A 20,541-nucleotide genomic window follows, 5' to 3' on the forward strand; every position below is an offset into this window, starting at 1 on the left:
GAGGCAACAGGGGAAAGAGCCTTAGATCCACAAAGTCACTTCCATCAGGTGGCTGATGAGATATGTTGGCACGACTGCCATATTACAACTCCATCCCAAAGCCCTTGCTTGGAAGTATACTTCACCAGACTGCCAAGAACCTTGCCCTCATCCAGGCCAAGGTGGCGAGACACGGCACCAGACAGGATGCTCTTGTCATCATACTTGGAGTCCAACATGTACGCTGCTGCGTGTATGGGCTTCAGACAGAAGTCTTCACGCTTTTTGATATATTTCAGAACTGCAGTTTCCTCTGCTTGGAGCAACAGTGAAGTGGGCAGGGCAGTACGGATTTCTTCTCTTACATCTACAAGCCGAGTCTAAACATCAGACAGGATGGCATTGTCTCCATCAATCCGTGCAATGGCTACTGCCATAGGTTTCAGGCTACTTACCACTGTCATGACATTGGCCTCTTTGGGTATAGTAAGCCCCATCACCCTCTCCCTGCCTCCCCCTTGCCTCCTTCAACTAGGTTGCTGTGGTCAGAGAGGTCGTAAAATCCTGAGGATCTCCTCATGGACACACAGTATAGAGAGAGTAGATTTTCATGGAGAACAAAGGAAATCCTTCCACCTCACAGAACTTGAGGTACGAACAAATTTCATGTTCCGGAGAAAGTATAAAAGATCGGTGAAGAATCCAGCTACGAACTGGTCCGTTTGTCACAACTTGGGAAAGCTAATGGGAGACGGTGTGGCCACATTACCATAACGCTGTTTATATAATAGCCCCAGATATGAGGTTTACATGTAATTGTTGTATAAGATGAATGAGTGAGTATGATACTGTTTACACAATTTTACAATGTGATTTTGGACTTTTTAATGAAGGAAAACTCAAAAAGGGAATTTGATTTGAACTAAATCAGAGGACCGCCCCTGAGTCCAGTTAGGGTCAGACATCCTGAGACAGCCTTTTCTGCCATTCCAAATAAAAACCCCACTCGCGGTTTGATCAGCAGACCGAGCTTACCTCAATTACGAGATGGCTAAAGGTTGCAGACCATGATTCTCTCAATCAAGGGAGGACAAAAAGGTTGCAGACTTTTGCCGAATCTTTTAACCATAAACTCTTCGACTATCGATCCCGACAGAATAAGAACAAGTCTTTGATATTAATTACTAGTCTGCAGCTAGGAATTCGGCATCATTGAACGCGAAGAACGACAACCGCCGAAACATCCATTCTATAACAATTGTCACTCTGAACTATCCCCTCTAACCACAACCGAGAGAGAGAGGGAGAGAGACGGACAATTCTACAAAATAAATGAACTTTTCACCAGCGATCAAGACGACACACTGAGCGTAAATATATATATTGATTGCAATTGTTCCCGAATGAGTGAGCGTTCATGTGCAAAGGATTAGCATTTAAATTGTTATAATTATCACTCTGTAGTGACTTCTTAGTCGACCCCCACTTCCCCTTTTGTCTAACAAGTCGCCATGCCGGTTTAGCCCACTAGGGCACATTCTCCTATCATTTCATGTAACCACATTTACCTTGTTTGTTTGTTTGTTTATGCATTTCTGTGAATTACTTAGTTAGTAATAAATAAATGATTTAAGACAATTGATGTATGGATGACTCATAGTGAAGACTGGGTTCGTGCAGATAACCAACAATTTACGACGTTTGGAATGAGACTAACGTGAGGTAAAGTAAATAATTCATTCATTCGAAGACTAATTGATCAGATAAAATATCTGAAAAGTTATTTCAGGAAATGATAACTTTGTAATCTGAATATTTTTCCTTGGTGCCCTGACTTCCTAGTAATTACAGTTACACGATTAATCAGTCTAATCGCGTAAGAACCAATTACAGAGAATCTTTGATAAAAAACTATCAGTCTTCAGTTAATGATAGTAAAGACACGACACCACTCTCTCCCAAAATACATAATCCAGGAGGATCCTCTTGATGGGGCTGTCTATATCGGCAGACTGTGATATGGCCATTTCTTGGAGAGACTCCTTCCCCTCCAGGAGACTGTCAAACATGATGACAACACCACCTCAATGGGTTTTGCAAGGGCAGCTTCAATGTGGTGCTCTTATTCTTCTCATTCTGCTTGGTGAGGTAGATTGCTGCTATAACTTGATGACCCTTCACATACCTAACCATTTCCTTGGCTCTCTTGTAGAGTGTATCCATTGTTTTCAGTGCCATGATATCATTGAGGAGAAGATTCAATGCATGAGCAGCACAGCCAATGGGTGTGATGTGAGGGTAGGACTTCTCCACTTTAGACCAAGCAGCCTTCATGTTCGCAGCATTGTCTGTCACCAGTGCAAATACCTTCTTTGGTCCAAGGTCATTGATGACTGTATTCAGCTCATCTGCAATGTAGAGACCGGTGTGTCTGTTGTCCCTTTTGTCTGTGCTCTTGTAGAATACTGGTTGAGGGGTGGAGATGATGTTGTTAATTATTCCTTGCCCACGAACATTCGACCACCCATCAGAGATGATTGCAATACAGTCTGCTTTCTCTATGATTTGCTTGACCTTCACTTGAACTCTGCATCCAGCAAATTAGTAGATAAAGCATGTCTGGTTGGAGGGGTCTATGCTGGGTGAAGAACATTCAGAAATCTCTTCCAATAGACATTGCCTGTAAGCATCAGAGTTGAACCAGTTGCATACACAGCTTGAGAAAGTCATTTATCAGCATTTCTCTGACGACGTGGGATCCAGGAGGACCATGAGCTGTTGCTATCGATAAGGTGTCTGTTTCATCATTTTCACCTCGAATAGAAGTAGAGGGACTTTTGTCAGAGGTTGCTTGTTGTGAGCGCTGAGGGAACTTTATGCATTTGGCCAGATGATTCTGTATCTTTGTAGCATTTTTCACATATGATTTGGCACATTATTTGCAAATGTACACAGCTTTTCCTTCTACATTAGCTGCAGTGAAATGTCTCCACACATCAGATAGTGCCCATGGCATTTTCCTGTAAAGATTAGAAAGAAATTAGTAAAAAATAAATTTCAAAAATTACATGTACAGATAAATAGTTAAGCAGTTAGATTAAACAACTCCTTTGTAAGATAAATGTTTTAAAATTAAACATGTATGGAAACAGGTGAATTAACACTCAGTTAGCAGGCTCAAGTAAGCTAAAACATGGTAGCAAAAACTAACTAGCAGAAATTGTTGACAAGTTAGAAATTATTTAAACACACTTTGCTGCAGGCTACTATTTACTAGTTAACAAAAAAATCATGCATGTCATATAAAATATATTCATGTCACCAAGTATTGTAATCAAAACTTTCCAGAAAGCATGTAATCCTTGGCTCAGACAGTGTAGTAGTGTGGGCTCAATAGAATCTCATTAGTGTGCAAGATCTTGAGAATCAGCTGTACATGTGATGGAAGAGTACACTGCACATGTGATGGAAGAATGTACTGTGCATGCAGAGGGTTGCAATTCCATTGAATTGGGGATAGTTTAACCAAAATATGCCACAAGACCTAGAATTGCCTTATGGGTATTCCGCAAAAAAGGTTCACTCTTATAAGCAACATTTTTTGATGAATTTTAGCAAAATTCCCCAAATTCCCGGGCTTAACTTCCCATGGAAAATGTACAGAAAATGTACGGAAATTTATCGGTAAGTTTCAGAACCTTTGCAACCCTAGCTGTAATGTGCCTTTCACTGAGGAGTGGCGTCTGTCTGGCCACTCTACCATAAAGGCCTGTTTGGTAGAGGGCTGCAGAGGTGGTTGTCCTTCTGGAAGGTTCTCCCACCCCGATTGCTCAGTTTGGCCGGTTGGCCAGCTCTAGTAAGAGTCTTGGTGGTTCCGAACTTGTTCCATTTAAGAATGATCAAGGCCACTGTGTTCTTGGGGACCTTCAATGCTGCATAATTGTTTTGGTACCCTTCCCCAGATCTGTGCCTTGACACAATCCTGTCTCGGAGCTCTACAGACAATTCCTTTGACCTTATGGCTTGGTTTTTGCTCTGACATGCACTGTCAACTGCGGGACCTTATATAGACACGTGTGCCTTGCCAAATCATGTCCAATCAATTTAATTTACAACAGGTGGACTCCAATCAAGTCGAAGAAACATGATCAGGATGATCAATGGAAACAGGATGCACCTGAGCTCAATTTCGAGTCTCATAGCAACAGGTCTGAATACTTATGTAAATAAGGTATTTAAGTTTTACATTTTTTATACATTTGTAAAAATTTCTACCAACCTGTTTTCACTTCGTCGTTATGGGGTATTGTCTGCAGATTGATGAGGATTTTTTATTTATTGAATCCATTTTAGAATAATGCTGTAACGTAACAAAATAATTAACTGTATGTGTTGTTGGAGGAGCATTTTTGGTCAGTTTAGCTCGGGAAATTCCGTCCTTGTCAATCTGTTGCCCTAGGCGGCTGACTATACCTGCCTAAAGGGTGGGCTGGCCCTGCATGTTACAACATGGTCTTTGTGTGTGTGAATGATAGGACCTCCCGAGTGGCGCAGCGCTCTGAGGCGTTACTACAGACCCGGGTTCATTCCTGGGCTGTGCCACAACCGTCCGGGAGTCCCATAGGATTGCGCACAACTGACCTAGCGTCGTCCTGGTTAGGTGAGGGTTTGGCCAGGGGGGGGGGCGTTACTTGGCTCATTGTTCTCTAGCAACTCCTTGTGGCGGACTGGGTGCCTGCAGGCTGACCTTGGTCGGCAGTCGAATGGTGTTTCCTCCGACACATTGGTGCAGCTGGCTTCCGGGTTAAGCTGCCGTGTGTTAAGGTGCAACATTAGGTGGGTCATGTTTCAGAGGACGGATGACTCCACCTTCATCTCTCCCGAGCCCGTTGGAGAGTTGCCGCAATGAGACAAGATCAAAAAATGGGGAGAAAAAGGGAGGTAAAATACAAAAAGAAAAAAAAAAGAAAAATAAGAGGTGAATGATTAAATCACAGTTCACCAAAAACAAAAGGTTAGCTTGGGAAATTCCGCCCTTGTCAATCTGTTGCCCTAGGCGACTGCCTATTCCTGCCTAAAGGGTGGGCTGGCCCTGCATGTTGCAACAAGGTCTTTGTGTGTGTGTGTGTTAAAGTAAAGGTATTTTTTCTAAATTGTCTATAAAGAGGTGAATAATTACATCACAGTTCACCTAAAACAAAAGCAATATGAATTGAAATCTCAGAAAAGCCTTGATTTTGTTTATGACCCTGAAGTCAGTGTGTGTTCTGGGTTCTGCATGCTGGATGCCGATGTAGGCCTACAGCTCCCTCATTGACACAACAGGGACACGATGAAACAAGGCGGCGGGCATGTACTACCATATGGCATATGGTTGGTAGAGAGCTCGGTAAGCCTCAGTGATAACAGCTCAAGAGACAACATCAGTCTGGGCGTGGGTCCCCCTGAAGACCTCATAAAGGACAAGCTAACAACTTGCACTAGAATTTCATTCAACTTATCACCAACCACTCTTAGTGTATTTACACTTCAGAAAATGTATTGGCCTCCATGCTTCTGAATTGCTACGTCATGTCTAAACACTGGTTGATGTCCTTCCATCCGCCAGTGCGTGCACACTTTGGTCGTATGTTTGCAGGATAGGGCTTGTCCATTGTAATGCAATGTCCATTTACAGGCTGACGGCTTGACACACTTCACAGCTGTTGTTCCAAACACTAAGGAAATGGCTCAAGAGCAAATATCAGATCAAAGAGATAGGCATTGGTTCAACAAGGAGGTCAAGGCAGTGAAGTGGGTGGTTGCTTTTATTATTTGGAGGAAAGTGCATTGTGTTGTATGGAAGTCAGAGGTTAAACATGGATGATGTTTGTCCTTGAAGAAAGCATGCTTGTACAATGTAAAACAATATTTTTTTTCTTTAACACAAAGACACATGTTCTTTGTGGTCATTTCATCTTGCGTCCTCTGAGTACAGAAACCCGAAAATAATATTTCATAAGAAAAACATTTCTTAGGAGTGTTTTCTACCTTTATGCCTTCAGAGCTGCCAACTATCACGCATTGGCTGTGAGACACACGCATATGACCCTCTTCTCACAGTACACCTCTTATAACTCACGCATTGAAAAGTACTGCTTTTATTTTTCTAATTAGCCCATTGTGTAGTCCGCGTGTTCACTTTTCAACTGTGCTACAAAGTTTTTTTAATCGAAGTATCTGCACCTGCAATTTAACATTTCCTTCACTCTGCGGTACAACCCATCTCAATTGGGTTGAGGTTGGGTGATTCTGGAGGCCAGGTCATCTGATGCAGCTCTCCATCACTCAGTGTTACCAGCAAAGCATCCCCACACCATCACACCTCCTCCTCCATGCTTCATGGTGGGAGCCACACATGCAGAGATTTTCCGTTCACCTACTCTGCTTCTCACAAAGACACACCAGTTGGAACAAAAATCTCAAATTTGGACTCATCAGACCAAAGGATAGATTTCCACTGGTCTAATGTCCATTGCTCGTGTTACTTGGCCCAAGCAAGTTTAATCTTGTTATTGGTGTCCTTTAGTAGTGCTTTTTTGTTGATGCAGCAATTCAACCATAAAGGCCTGATTCATGCAGTCTCCATTAAACAGTTGATGTTGAGCTGTGTCTGTTACTTGAACTCTGTGAAGCATTTATTGGGGCTGTAATTTCTGAGGCTGGTAACTCTAATGAACATGTATCCTCTGCAGCAGAGGTAACTCTGGGTCTTCCTTTCATGTGGCTGTCCTCATGAGAGCCAGTTTCATCATAGCGCTTGATGGTTTTTGCGACTGTCCTTGAAGAAATTTTCAGAATTCTTGAAATGTTCTGGATTGATTGACCTTCATGTCTTAAAGTAATGATGGACTGTCGTTTCTCTTTGCTTATTTGAGCTGTTCTTTCCATAATATGGACTTGGTCATTTACCAAAATAGGGCTATCTTCTGTATACCACCCCTACCTTGTCACAACACAGCTGATTGGCTCAAACTTATAAAGAAGGTGCCTCCCGGGTGGCGCAGTGGTCTAGGGCACTGCATCGTAGTGCTAGCTGTACCACCAGAGACTCTGGGTTCGTGCCCAGGCTCTGTCGCAGCCGTCCGCGACGGGGAGGTCCGTGGGGCGACGTACAATTGGCCTAGCGTCGACCGGGTTAGGGAGGGTTTGGCCGGTACGGATATCCTTGTCTCATCGCGCACTAGTGACTCCTGTGGCGGGCTGGGCGCAGTGCACGCTAACCAGGTCGCCAGGTGCACGGTGTTTCCTCCGACACATTGGTGCGGCTGGCTTCCGGGTTGGATGCGCGCTGTGTTAGGTGCGCGCTTGGTTGGGTTGTGTTTCGGAGGACGCATGGCTTTCGACCTTCGTCTCTCCCGAGCCCGTATGTGGGTTTTAGCGATGAGACAACTACTAACAATTGGATACCACGAAAAGGGGGTGAATTTAAAAAAATATATATAAAGAAAAACATAAAGAAGGAAAGAAATTCTACAAATAACTTTTAACATTCCAGATGACTACCTCATGAAGCTGGTTGAATGAATGCCAAGAATGTGCAAAGCTGTCATCAAGGCAAAGATTGGCTACTTTCAAGAATCTCAAATATAAAATATATTTTGATTTGTTTAAAACTTTTGGTTACTACTGTACATGATTCCGTATGTGTTATTTCATAGTTTTGATGTCTTCCCTATTATTCTACATTGTAGAAAATAGTACAAATCTAGAAAAACCCTTGAATTATTAGGTGTGTCCAAATGTTGGACTGTATGTAGAGTAATATGATGGCAAGGATCTCCAACTAGTAGGCAGGCAGAAACTACCTGCATTTTAATATTCATCAAATTTTTCTTGAAGTTTGGGTGATTTTACGAAATTAGCCCTATTTTAAATTGACAGTTCATGTTTGGGTTCTTACCTTGAAAGCAGTCTATGGACAAGGAGACTGCAATCTATGATTTTGTTGCTCACTGTCATCGACCATTAATATTAAATTGTGAAATTGAGCTTGAGGTGGTGGGTCGACATCCAAGCTGAGATACAGTGCCTTGCGAAAGTATTCGGCCCCCTTGAACTTTGCGACCTTTTGCCACATTTCAGGCTTCAAACATAAAGATATAAAACTGTATTTTTTTGTGAAGAATCAACAACAAGTGGGACACAATCATGAAGTGGAACGACATTTATTGGATATTTCAAACTTTTTTAACAAATCAAAAACTGAAAAGTTGGCCGTGCAAAATTATTCAGCCCCCTTAAGTTAATACTTTGTAGCGCCACCTTTTGCTGCGATTACAGCTGTACGTCGCTTGGGGTATGTCTCTATCAGTTTTGCACATCGAGAGACTGAAATGTTTTCCCATTCCTCCTTGCAAAACAGCTCAAGCTCAGTGAGGTTGGATGGAGAGCATTTGTGAACAGCAGTTTTCAGTTCTTTCCCCAGATTCTCTATTGGATTCAGGTTTGGACTTTGACTTGGCCATTTTAACACCTGGATATGTTTATTTTTGAACCATTCCATTGTAGATTTTGCTTTATGTTTTGGATCATTGTCTTGTTGGAAGACAAATCTCCGTCCCAGTCTTAGGTCTTTTGCAGACTCCATCAGGTTTTCTTCCAGAATAGTCCTGTATTTGGCTCCATCCATCTTCCCATCAATTTTAACCATCTTCCCTGTCCCTGCTGAAGAAAAGCAGGCCCAAACCATGATGCTGCCACCACCATGTTTGACAGTGGGGATGGTGTGTTCAGCTGTGTTGCTTTTACGCCAAACATAACGTTTTGCATTGTTGCCAAAAAGTTCAATTTTGGTTTCATCTGACCAGAGCACCTTCTTCCACATGTTTGGTGTGTCTCCCAGGTGGCTTGTGGCAAACTTTAAACGACACTTTTTATGGATATCTTTAAGAAATGGCTTTCTTCTTGCCACTCTTCCATAAAGGCCAGATTTGTGCAATATACGACTGATTGTTGTCCTATGGACAGAGTCTCCCACCTCAGCTGTAGATCTCTGCAGTTCATCCAGAGTGATCATGGGCCTCTTGGCTGCATCTCTGATCAGTCTTCTCCTTGTATGAGCTGAAATTTTAGTGGTACGGCCAGGTCTTGGTAGATTTGCAGTGGTCTGACACTCCTTCCATTTCAATATCATCGCTTGCACAGTGCTCCTTGGGATGTTTAAAGCTTGGGAAATCTTTTTGTATCCAAATCTGGCTTTAAACTTCCTCACAACAGTATCTCGGACCTGCCTGGTGTGTTCCTTGTTCTTCATGATGCTCTCTGCGCTTTTAACGGACCTCTGAGACTATCACAGTGCAGGTGCATTTATACGGAGACTTGATTACACACAGGTGGATTGTATTTATCATCATTAGTCATTTAGGTCAACATTGGATCATTCAGAGATCCTCACTGAACTTCTGGAGAGAGTTTGCTGCACTGAAAGTAAAGGGGCTGAATAATTTTGCACGCCCAATTTTTCAGTTTTTGATTTGTTAAAAAAGTTTGAAATATCCAATAAATGTCGTTCCACTTCATGATTGTGTCCCACTTGTTGTTGATTCTTCACAAAAAAATACAGTTTTATATCTTTATGTTTGAAGCGTGAAATGTGGCAATAGGTCACAAAGTTCAAGGGGGCCGAATACTTTCGCAAGGCACTGTATCTGCCAGGCATGCAAAGATGCATGTCGCGACCTGGGTGTCAAAAGGGGGGAAGGAGAAAAGAATTTGAGTGTCATCCGCATAGCAATGATAGGTGAGACCATGTGAGGATATGACGGAGTCGAGTCACTTGGTGTATAGAGAGAAGAGTAGAGGGCCTAGAACCGAGCCCTGGGGGACACCAGTAATGAGAGTACTGTTGCAGACACAGACAATTTGACAGGAGGGAGAAGGATTTAGAAGAAGGGAAAGTAGATAGGATAGAAGATGAGAAAGTATTGGGAGAGAGTGAAGATTGCAATGGCGCATGACCATCTGGGTAGGGATAGGGTGGCTAGGGTTGGAGGAAAGGGAGACTAAAATGGAAGCAAAGCAATAATCAGAAACCTGGATGGGGTTGCAGTGAGATTAGTAGGCAAACAGCCTCTAGTAAAGATGAGGTCAAGCGCATTGTCTGCCTTGTGAGTTGGAGGGGATTGGGAAAGGGTGAGGGCAAAAGAGGCAAAGAGGGGAAAGAGAGCGTTGGAAAGGAATTCATCGAAGGCAGACGTTAAAAGGTTGAAGTCGCTCAGTAAGAAGAGCGGTGAGACATCATCCCGAAATGAGCTTATCAATGTGTCAAGCTCATTGAGGAACTCTCCAAGGGCACCTAGCAGGCGATAGATGACAACAATGTTATGCTCCATAATAGTTCTGATAGTTTTTGAGAAAGTTCAAATGTTTTTATGATAAGATCAGTAAGGTGATGTTTCAGCTAAGAAGTTATAGAGGTACAATTTATTAATAATGATATATAAAATAGGATATACAATAACACAGATCTGACTGTACACAGAAAAATAGAAAGGGTCTCTGACTTTATGATGGACAGGTACCATAACGGTTTATGAATAAAATCATATGTGATTATTTGAGTGGGACTGTGCAGACATGGTGTGAACAGAACACACGAGGACAAATATTGACTTTAACTCTCTGCTGTACATTGAGCAACTTAAATAAGAAAGACAAACTGCTGCTTATCATATCTGGGATCTGCAAGTGCATTTAAGTCAACAGAATGATTAGATATGAAGGAAAATACATTGTGTGGTTATGGCGGAATAGAAAAATGGCCACCATGGACGCCAGAGGGCAATTTTGCGATGTGATCTCCAAAAAATGTTCTTGCCCCTAAACTGTATAGGTATACCAAGTTTCATGGTTTTATGAAAGTGTGAACATTATTTTTGACCTATCTTACTTGACTTACTTGACTTAAGACCTTGGCTCCCATTAATGAATGTCCTCCATTTTCACATCAAATCAAATCAAATTGTATTTGTCACATACACATGGTTAGCAGACGTGAATGTGAGTGTAGCGAAATGCTTGTGCTTCTAGTTCCGACCATGCAGTAATATCTAACAAGTAATCTAAGCTAAGAATTTCACAACTACCTTATACACACAAGTGTAAATGAATTAATAAGAACATGTACATAAAAATATATGAATGAGCGATGACTGAACGGTATAGGCAAGATGCAGTAGATGGTATAGAGTACAGTATATACACATGAGATGAGTAATGTAGGGTATGTAAACATGATATAAAGTGGCATTGTTTAAAGTGGCTAGTGATACATATATTACATCCTTTTTTTATATATTAAAGTGGCTAGAGATGAGTCAGTATGTTGGCAGCAGCCTCTCAATGTTAGTGATGGTTGTTTAACAGTCTGATGGCCTTGAGATAGAAGCTGTGTTTCAGTCTCTCGGTCCCTGCTTTGATGCACCTGCACTGACCTCGCCTTCTGGATGATAACGGGGTGAACAGGCAGTGGCTCGGGTAGTTGTTGTCCTTGATGATCTTTTTGGCCTTCCTGTGACATCGGGTGGTGTAGGTGTCCTGAAGAGCCTTACGGTTGTGGGCGGAGCAGTTGCCGTACCAGGCGGTGATACAGCCCGACAAAATGCTCTCGAATGTGCATCTGTAAAAGTCTGTGAGTGTTTTTGGTGATAAGCCAAATTTCTTCAGCCTCCTGAGGTTGAAGAGGCGCTGCTACGCCTGGACTATAATATTTTGTTTGACTTTAATATGTCCATCATTTTCATTTGGTGTAAAGGTCTAACAGATGAGAACATTGAATATGAACTTGATTGATCTGGATAAAGCAACCATGTTGCCAGGCACGGTCCTGGCTGTTCTGCCATCCTAGTAGAGACAAAAAAAATTGCTACCCTCCTCACCTGCAAAACTACAATAGTGTAGCCTACAGTGTTGGCTCGCAATGGAATTGTATGAACGCTCATCCATGTGTAACGCCTACCTATTTGCAATGAGAATCCATATGTGTTCACAGCAGGAAACGCAGAAGTCTTTCATTTTTGCTATGATGCAGCTCATCAAAAATGTACGAATACAAACTTGAAATCACTGATTATTATGACAATTTAGCCCACAGGGTGAAACTCCGAGTAGCAGAGTAGCCTGATTTTCCATATTGTCCATTTTACTTTGACCTGTCCTGTTTTTAGTATTATTGTATGTTATTCAACAGCATTGTTGAATACTCATTTCTGATTGGTTACAAGGGTATTCTAGAATGAAAATTGAAACTAGATAATGGGGCAGTTGGAAAAAATATCGGACACCTTGCAATTATGACATACAGTATGTGCCTACCTACACATGCTGACCGAAGTTACAGAAAGCTAAAGCTATTTTTGAATTCAGTTGCCGTATTGGCAGGTTTGCTAACAACAAACTATTTAGCTAGCTTCTAGCATAGTGTGTTTGATATGCAATGCAATCTCCTCATAAGGAAAAGTGTTGAGTGTCTTGATGAGAAGGCAAACCTTTCTAGCTATGCCAGGCAAAACTAACGCAAATGCAACTTCTTTGCTGTTATTTTGGCTGCAGAGGTCATGTGTTAGCCGTAGCTAACTAGCAAGAAGAGACAAGTACGTTGCCAGCGAGCAAGGCTATGGAACATATAGGACGAACAACTGGGTCGCATCCATAATGTTACGTCCTGACCATAGAAAGCCTTTATTTTCTATGGTGTAGTAGGTCAGGGTGTGAATGGGGGGTGTTCTAGTTTATTATTTCTATGTGTAGTCTAGTTTTGGTATTTCTATGTTGGCCTGTCATGGTTCCCAATCAGAGGCAGCTGTCTATCGTTGTCTCTGATTGGGGATCATATTTAGGTAGCCTTTTCCCACCTGTTGTTTGTGGGATCTTGTTTTTGTATTGTTGCTTTTGAGCCCTTCAAGGCTGTACGTACGTTTGTTTGTTTCTCTTTATTGTTTATGTTGCTGGTTCACATTCAAATAAATTATGATGAACCCAAATATGAGCGTTACACATAAATATCGACGTAATCAAACAAATGACTGGGTTGCGTCTCTAGCAATCAAAAGATGATAAAGTATGAATTCTATTATATATATATAAATGAAAATATCAAAGATTTTCTGTTGAAAATTATACTGGTAAATGTGTGCTTTACTATTGTTTTATTTGGCATCTGTGGTATAAGCGGAATAAACGACTCTGTTCTGTACATTGCCTTAGAAAAATGTACTCTGTCCTCATCCCGCTGCATTGTACATTATTTCCAAGGAAATGTACGGAATGTCGGCGGTTATTCCTTACTGGACATGTCATATTCACATCGAAGCAAATTTTTTATTTGATTGGGTGCCATTTAGGTTAGGCAATTTGATCAGGGAAAGGTTTATGGTGTAAAAAAGTGTCTGTCTCCTGACACTAGCTGGGTTTCCATCCTATTGAACACAGATTTTCATGCAAATATTCTAAAATCCACATAAAAACAATATGCACATTTTCCCACCAGCAATGTGTTTCCATCAAAAGGTACTTGTTGCGGCTGTGCGTGATGACGTAGTGCCCATACAAATAACTTTTGAGGTTAAATCCAACTCTACTGATGTTTTCTTTCACAAAAAAAAATAAACGTTCTGTTATATAGCGAATGTGCTCATTCTGGTATTGGCGCTGTAGCCAACAGCTCACAGACACAGTGGGGCTTGCCTACATGAGATTATTATGGACAAAACAGCGACAACATTTTTATTTGTCAAACAGCAGCCAAGCATCGATTATCATGTCATCAGAATAAGACCCTCAATATTTATTGGAAAGGAGCATCAAGCTCATCAGTGTGCACTTTCAACACCTTGTGAAGTTCATCATAGTTTATTTCATCTGTAGCCTAATAAACTGCTTGCTTTTCTGAGGCTACAGAAAATGCCACTCTTTCTACCGTAGGCTATAGGCTACATGATTTGTGTTAGGTCATTTTTTGACAGAACATTGGTGGAGCACCGCAGCAGTTCGTCTCTCCGACAGCACCCTGGAGAGGCACGCTGGGCATGGACCTTATGTTGCACCCCTGCCTTTAACAAAGTGGGTGCTACTTATCACGGGGCAACATCAGTGCTCACCTGGATAGCCCATATGCCACTGAGTGAGAGTGAAATTCTCTTTGGGCAGAATGAAGTAAGGTATATGTGTTGTTGGAGTAGCGTTGTGGTCAGTTTAGCTCGGGAAATTCCGTCCTTGTCAATCTGTTGCCCTAGGCGACTGCCTATTCCTGCCTAAAGGGTGGGCTGGCCCTGCATGTTGCAACATGGTCTTTGTGTGTGTGTGTTAAAGTAAAGGTATTCTTTCTAAATCGTCTATAAAGAGGTGAATAATTACATCACAGTTCACCTAAAACAAAAGCAACATGAATTGAAATCTCAGAAAAGCCTTGATTTTGTTTATGAAGCCCTATAGTCCTTTGATAAAGTGGTGTCAGTCAGTCAGTGTGTGTTCTGGGTTCTGCATGCTGGATGCCGATGTAGGCCTACAGCTCCCTCATTGACACAACAGGGACACGAAACAAGGCAGCGGGCATGTACTACCATATGGCATATGGTTGGTATAGAGCTCGGTAAGCCTCAGTGATAACAGCTCAAGAGACAACATCATTCTGGGCGTGGGTCCCCCTGAAGACCTCATAAAGGACAAGCTAACAACTTGCACTAGAATTCAATTCAACTTATCACCAACCACTCTTAGTGTATTTACACTTCAGAAAATGTATTGGCCTCCATGCTTCTGAATTGCTACGTCATGTCTAAACAACTGGTTGATGGCCTTCCATCCGCCAGTGCGTGCACACTTTGGTCGTATGTTTGCAGGATAGGGCTTGTCCATTGTAATGCAATGTCCATTTACAGGCTGACGGCTTGACACACTTCACAGCTGTTGTTCCAAACACTAAGGAAATGGCTCAAGAGCAAATATCAGATCAAAGAGATAGGTATTGGTTCAACAAGGAGGTCACGGCAGTAAAGTGGGTGGTTGCTTTTATTATTTGGAAGAAAGTGCATTGTGTTGTATGGAAGTCAGAGGTTAAACATGGATGATGTTCGTCCTTGAAGAAAGCATGCTGTAACGGATCTCGTCCTCCTCTTCTGAGGAGGAGTTGCGAGAAGGATCGGAGGACCAATTTGCAGCGTGGTAAGTTTTTATGATGTAATATTTAATGAATCAAAACTGAACAGAACACTAGAACAAAACAATAAACGAAAACCGAAACAGTCCTGTCTGGCGACATACACAAAGACAGAAAATAAACACCCACGAAACACAGGTGGAAAAAGGCTACCTAAGTATGATTCTCAATCAGAGACAACTAACGACACCTGCCTCTGATTGAGAACCATACTAGGCCGAACACAGAAACCAACATAGACTGCACACCCCAACTCACGCCCTGACCATACTAAAACAAAGACAAAACAAAGGAACTAACAGTACATGACACATGCTTGTACAATGTAAAACAATATAAATATTTTTTACTTTAACACAAAGATAAACACATGTTCTCTGTGGTCATTTCATCGTGCGTCCTCTGTGTACAGAAACCTGAAAATAATATTTCATAAGAAAAACATTTATTAGGAGTGTTTTCCACTTTTATGCCTTCAGAGCTGCCAACTCTCACGCATTGGCTGTGAGACACACGCATTTCACCCTCTTCTCGCTGTACACCTCTTACATCTCACACATTGAAAAGCCCTGCTTTTACGTTTTTAATTAGTCCGTTGTATCGTCAGTGCATTCACTTTTCACCTGTGCAGCAAATCATTTTGAAATCGGAGCATCTTGCACCTGCATTTAAACCTCTGTCTTTGTCATGTCTTGCCACAACACTGTGAACTGCTGCACTGTGACGCCTATGATTGGTCTAGTTATGTAAGGGATCAACTGGATTGGGTGCACCTTTTTTACGCACCTCAAGATGAGAGTGGAGATGAATGGAGAGAGAAGACGTTCTCGAGTTAATAGAACTGTAGAAAGGTAACACCGTAGCAGCACAGTTTACTGTACAATGTTGTCAACAAAATTAGGTTGCTGTTACCCCCTATTCCTGATGCAGAAAGCATATTGTTTTGACAGCATTTACTGAAGTCTATTTAATCCCCACTTGTGTTAGTCCCCTTGTTTGGTGATTGGCATTTAGGCTGTGACAACGAAAAGGCAGCAGACAGACCTACAGTATGTATTAGCAGGGAAGTTTGGTAGGGTGACCTCATTTGTAACTATGTCAAATAATTTCAGGTTGTGAACCCACAATTGTACATTTGTACATTTGATTCTAGACAGGGGACATTACATTCTCACATTTGCTCACATTGTTGTTTATACTGTATTATTGACTGTATGTTTGTTTTACTCCATGTGTAACTCTGTGTCGTTGTATCTGTCGAACTGCTTTGCTTTATCTTGGCCAGGTCGCAATTGTAAATGAGAACTTGTTCTCAACTTGCCTACCTGGTTAAATAAAGGTAAAATAAAAATAAATAAATAAAATAAACATTCATTTGGTTAGGGTATAGGGGGAGATGTATATAATCTTTCCTTCAGGAGATTTTGTTATCTATTTACTTTATTTAGTTTTGAACAGAGGAACAACTCTCATTCTTAACAATGGGCTAAAATATAGGGTTTGCTACTGTGCTTGGCAGCAAGAAAACTACTGTTATTCCCCACAGTTATTTTATTATTCCACTTCTTCCCAATTTTGCCGTTGTAATCACATATTTGAAATCTGATATGCCTAATTGTGCCTTTTGAAAGTGAACTATACGAGGCTATGTATTTTTTGCAGCCATTCATGGACAGTTTTGGCAAATAAACATTGGATATTAAATGCTCCAATAATCAAACCATCTGCACATGCTAGGCAGAGATTGTAGGGGTACTCACAACTCATAATCACATCCTATTTTGTCTATGTAGAGTAAGATGATGGCAAGGATCTTTGACTAGTAGGCATAAACCACTTGAATATTGATATTCATTTGATTTTTGTTGAAGTTTGGCTGATTTTGCAAAATTAGCCCTATTTTAAAGAGATAGTTTACCCAAAATACAAAATGTTTGCGTCCTTACCTTGAAAGTAGTGTATGGACAAGGAGACTGCAATCTATGATTTTGTTACCCACGGCCATCAACCATTAATATTACAATGTAATCCCGTGTGTCACATACAACTTTCTACGTGAGAACAAGGATCAATCCCTCCTTCCACCTGTTCATAAAATTTGCTTATCTCCTGTGTGTCAAAATCACCTAAAAAAAACATTCTTTCTTTTTTTTTTTACATACTTTAAATTAACAAAGTCGTCTAATTTGGAGTGTTAATTTAATGTTTAAAGCATATATACCTGAATTGTTTTATTTTCCACCCTGGCCAATGGCCTAAACCATTTCAAAATACATAAAATTGCAGGAAATTAGATTTAAAACAGTCAAATGTTCCTGCAGGAGGACCCCTAATCCCCGTCTAGTGGTTGTGCCAGGAGGCAATGAAATTCACAAAGTTGGCAGCCGTGTGCCTGACTGACAACCACATCAATTAAAGATGGATTACCTGGATTAACGGGTAGGGTTTTATCCATAACATAGCAGTATATATTGTTGAAATGTTATTAATACCCCCAACAATGTATTTACCATAAACATTCCCCAAATTAAGTTTTCATTCTTGTCAACACAGTTTAGTTGGCTAATTTGTTGCACCCCATTTAGTCAAAGTGATTTGAGGACATAATCCCATTAATTTCACTCTATCAGCTGATAGAAGATTGTCAATACCTATGCATATAAAATAAGTCAAGGAGCCAGAACAGTACATCAACCTGTAACTGAATGTATTATTCATGTCAAAAACACTGGCTCCAACCCTGGAAGTCACAGAGGGAGGTTACAGTGTGTTAAATAACATCAAGGTTCACGTTTGTAAATTGGAACTGTGACAACTTGATGAATTCTTAACTCTCCAAAATACTTGCCTCAACCATGAGAACGTTATTCTAAAGCAAAGTTTTCTAAACGCTTTAAGAGCAACACCTTTTCTTCCCATGGTTCAAGTAACTGCCATGCAAATTTTTTCATATGAGATGTCGACAAATCCAAAAACAAACAGAAGAGAGTGATGCCTGTACCACTCAGCTCAACTGAGATTCTTTTTTTTTTTATGGCATTTGACTCATTGTGGTAACGTTGAATGAATGTGGTTAGAATTATTTGCCAATTTAAAGTGTAGCTCCAATGCGTGATATTTCATAATTTTTGCAGGCAAGTTCAGTCTGGATATACTGTATAGTATTCCAATAGTCTTCATTCACACACTTAACTGCTTCATGATTCAATAAGCCACACATGCGCACACACATGCACACACACACACACACACTCACCAGCCTTGGGTCCATTATGACAGGTCCAGAGAGAGGAGGCCGTCTTTCGTGATTCCTGTGATTATTGCAGATGTAAAATAGCAGGGTTAGTGTGGGTTTGTATTGGTGTGTCTGTTTAACAGTAAACACACGCCAGGATCAGTCTCTTTAAAGGCCCCGTGTCTATCCTGTGACTCAGCTAGCAGCACTCCCTCTCCCAATCTCACAATTACTCCATTCAAACACTGCATGCGTAATGATATCTAACTCACGCTCTCGTTATTAAAAAAAAAGAAAACAAACTCTTACGGATGAAAAGGCACAGTTGATTAGAGATCATTCACTAGATTTTTTCGTTTGAGCTGTTTATCATCTGTGTCGATATGTGTAGTGTATATAGAATGGATGCAAGCTTCATATACCAAACCCTTTCCCACAGGTTTTTTCACACATGAAACCAAATTATGTCCTGTTACCCTATTGTTCCTTAAACACAAAAGCCCCATAGCTAAGGGAGCAGCATGGTGGCATTTTTTTAACATCTGGTAATCCTGATAACTATTCATTAATGGTTTACAGTGCAAATAGAACGTTATGAATGGGGGAAATAGCTATACTCTACTGTCATTTGGGGGAGAATGCATAATGTATTGCCAAAGGGGAAGATTTCTACATTAGTCCACCTGTCGTCATTCACTTTCTTTACATTATAATTGGCGGGATTAGGGCCACCTCTTTTTTGTCTGATCAGGCACCGTATTCATAAAGCGTCTCAGAGTAGGAGTGATGTTCTAGAATCAGGTCCCCCCTTCTCCTTGTTATCTTATTCATTTTGATTTAAAAGGTGAAACCGATACTAGAGCAGCACTCCTACTCTGAGACACTTTATGAATACGGGTCCAGGTCCCAGGAGAAGAAGAAGAAGAATTTGTCTTTTGCTTTTTCCGCCCAACACCTCCAATATACACAGTCAGCAGTAGGTGGCACCTAAGATATTGATGCCAGCAAGTGAAGGGAAGTAATAATTAATGTAGTGAAAATTACACACTTTCACACATTCCTCAGTGGTTTTGTGAAAGTGAAAGGGAACAGGATGCATCCTCAGTATCAGCACAAACAGCTTAATCCACTGAAGATTGTACAGTCATTAAAGTGATGCTCCAGAACTTTTGTATAATTTCAGACAGTAGTTTTGAAAGTGGTGCTCACGAGCCAAAACGGTTCCCCGTTTTGTGTGTACTACGTCATCCAATTGTGTACTACGTCATCCATTTTGTATGATCTGCTTTTTTTGTTGTTGCAATTCGTATGATATGATACTAATCCAATTCATAGAATATGTTACACATTGTTTGTGCTTAAGATCCCAGTCTGCATCTTTAAGGTATAGTGTTGCCTTTTGTCAGCGACACAGATTCATTGCGACATGCATTATCATGCTGAAACAGGGTGATGAATGGTACGACAATGGGCCTCAGGATCTCATCAAGGTATCTCTGTGCATTTCAATTGCCACTGATAAAATACAATTGTGTTCATTGTCCGTAGTTTATGCCTGCCCCCCATACCATAACCCATGTCAACATTGGGCGTACTGTCAAATTCTCTAAAACGACTTTGGAGGTGGCTTATGGTAGAGAAATTAACATTCAATTCTCTGGCAACAGCTCTGATGGACATTCCTGCAGTCAGCATGCCAATTGCACGCTCCTTCAAAACTTGAGACATCTGTGGCATTGTGTTGTGCGACAAAACTGTCCATTTTAGAGTGGACTTTTATTGTCACCGCACAAGGTGCACAAGTGTAATGATCATGCTGTTTAATCAGCTTCTTGATATGCCACACTTGTCAGGTCGATGGATTATTTTGGCACAGGAGAAATGATCACTAAAACAGGTGTAAAACACACATTAAAAGATCCCAGAAATGTTCCATACTCACAAAAAGCTTATTTCTCCCAAAACAATTGCACACATTTTAGTGTGTCAATGTTTTAGCACAAGTGTTGTTGTGTTACAAAGTGGGATCAAATATTTTGGCACAAATGATATGCCAAATTTTTGGGAGAAATAAGCTTTTTGTATGTTTGGAACATTTCTGGGATATTTTATTTTGGCTAATGAAACATGG

The 20,541-nt window shown here is 41.0% G+C and overlaps 1 long non-coding RNA gene across 1 annotated transcript in view; it reads right to left on the bottom strand.

Annotated features, from left to right (window-relative positions):
• Positions 1-20,541, bottom strand: part of LOC149982517 (uncharacterized) — a 305,212-nt gene that overhangs the window by 81,198 nt on the left and 203,473 nt on the right. The window lies entirely within an intron of this gene.

This window comes from Oncorhynchus mykiss, chromosome 7 (assembly GCF_057628025.1).
Source record: "Oncorhynchus mykiss isolate SJ-2025 chromosome 7, ASM5762802v1, whole genome shotgun sequence".
In the NCBI taxonomy this organism is placed as follows: Eukaryota; Metazoa; Chordata; class Actinopteri; order Salmoniformes; family Salmonidae; genus Oncorhynchus; species Oncorhynchus mykiss.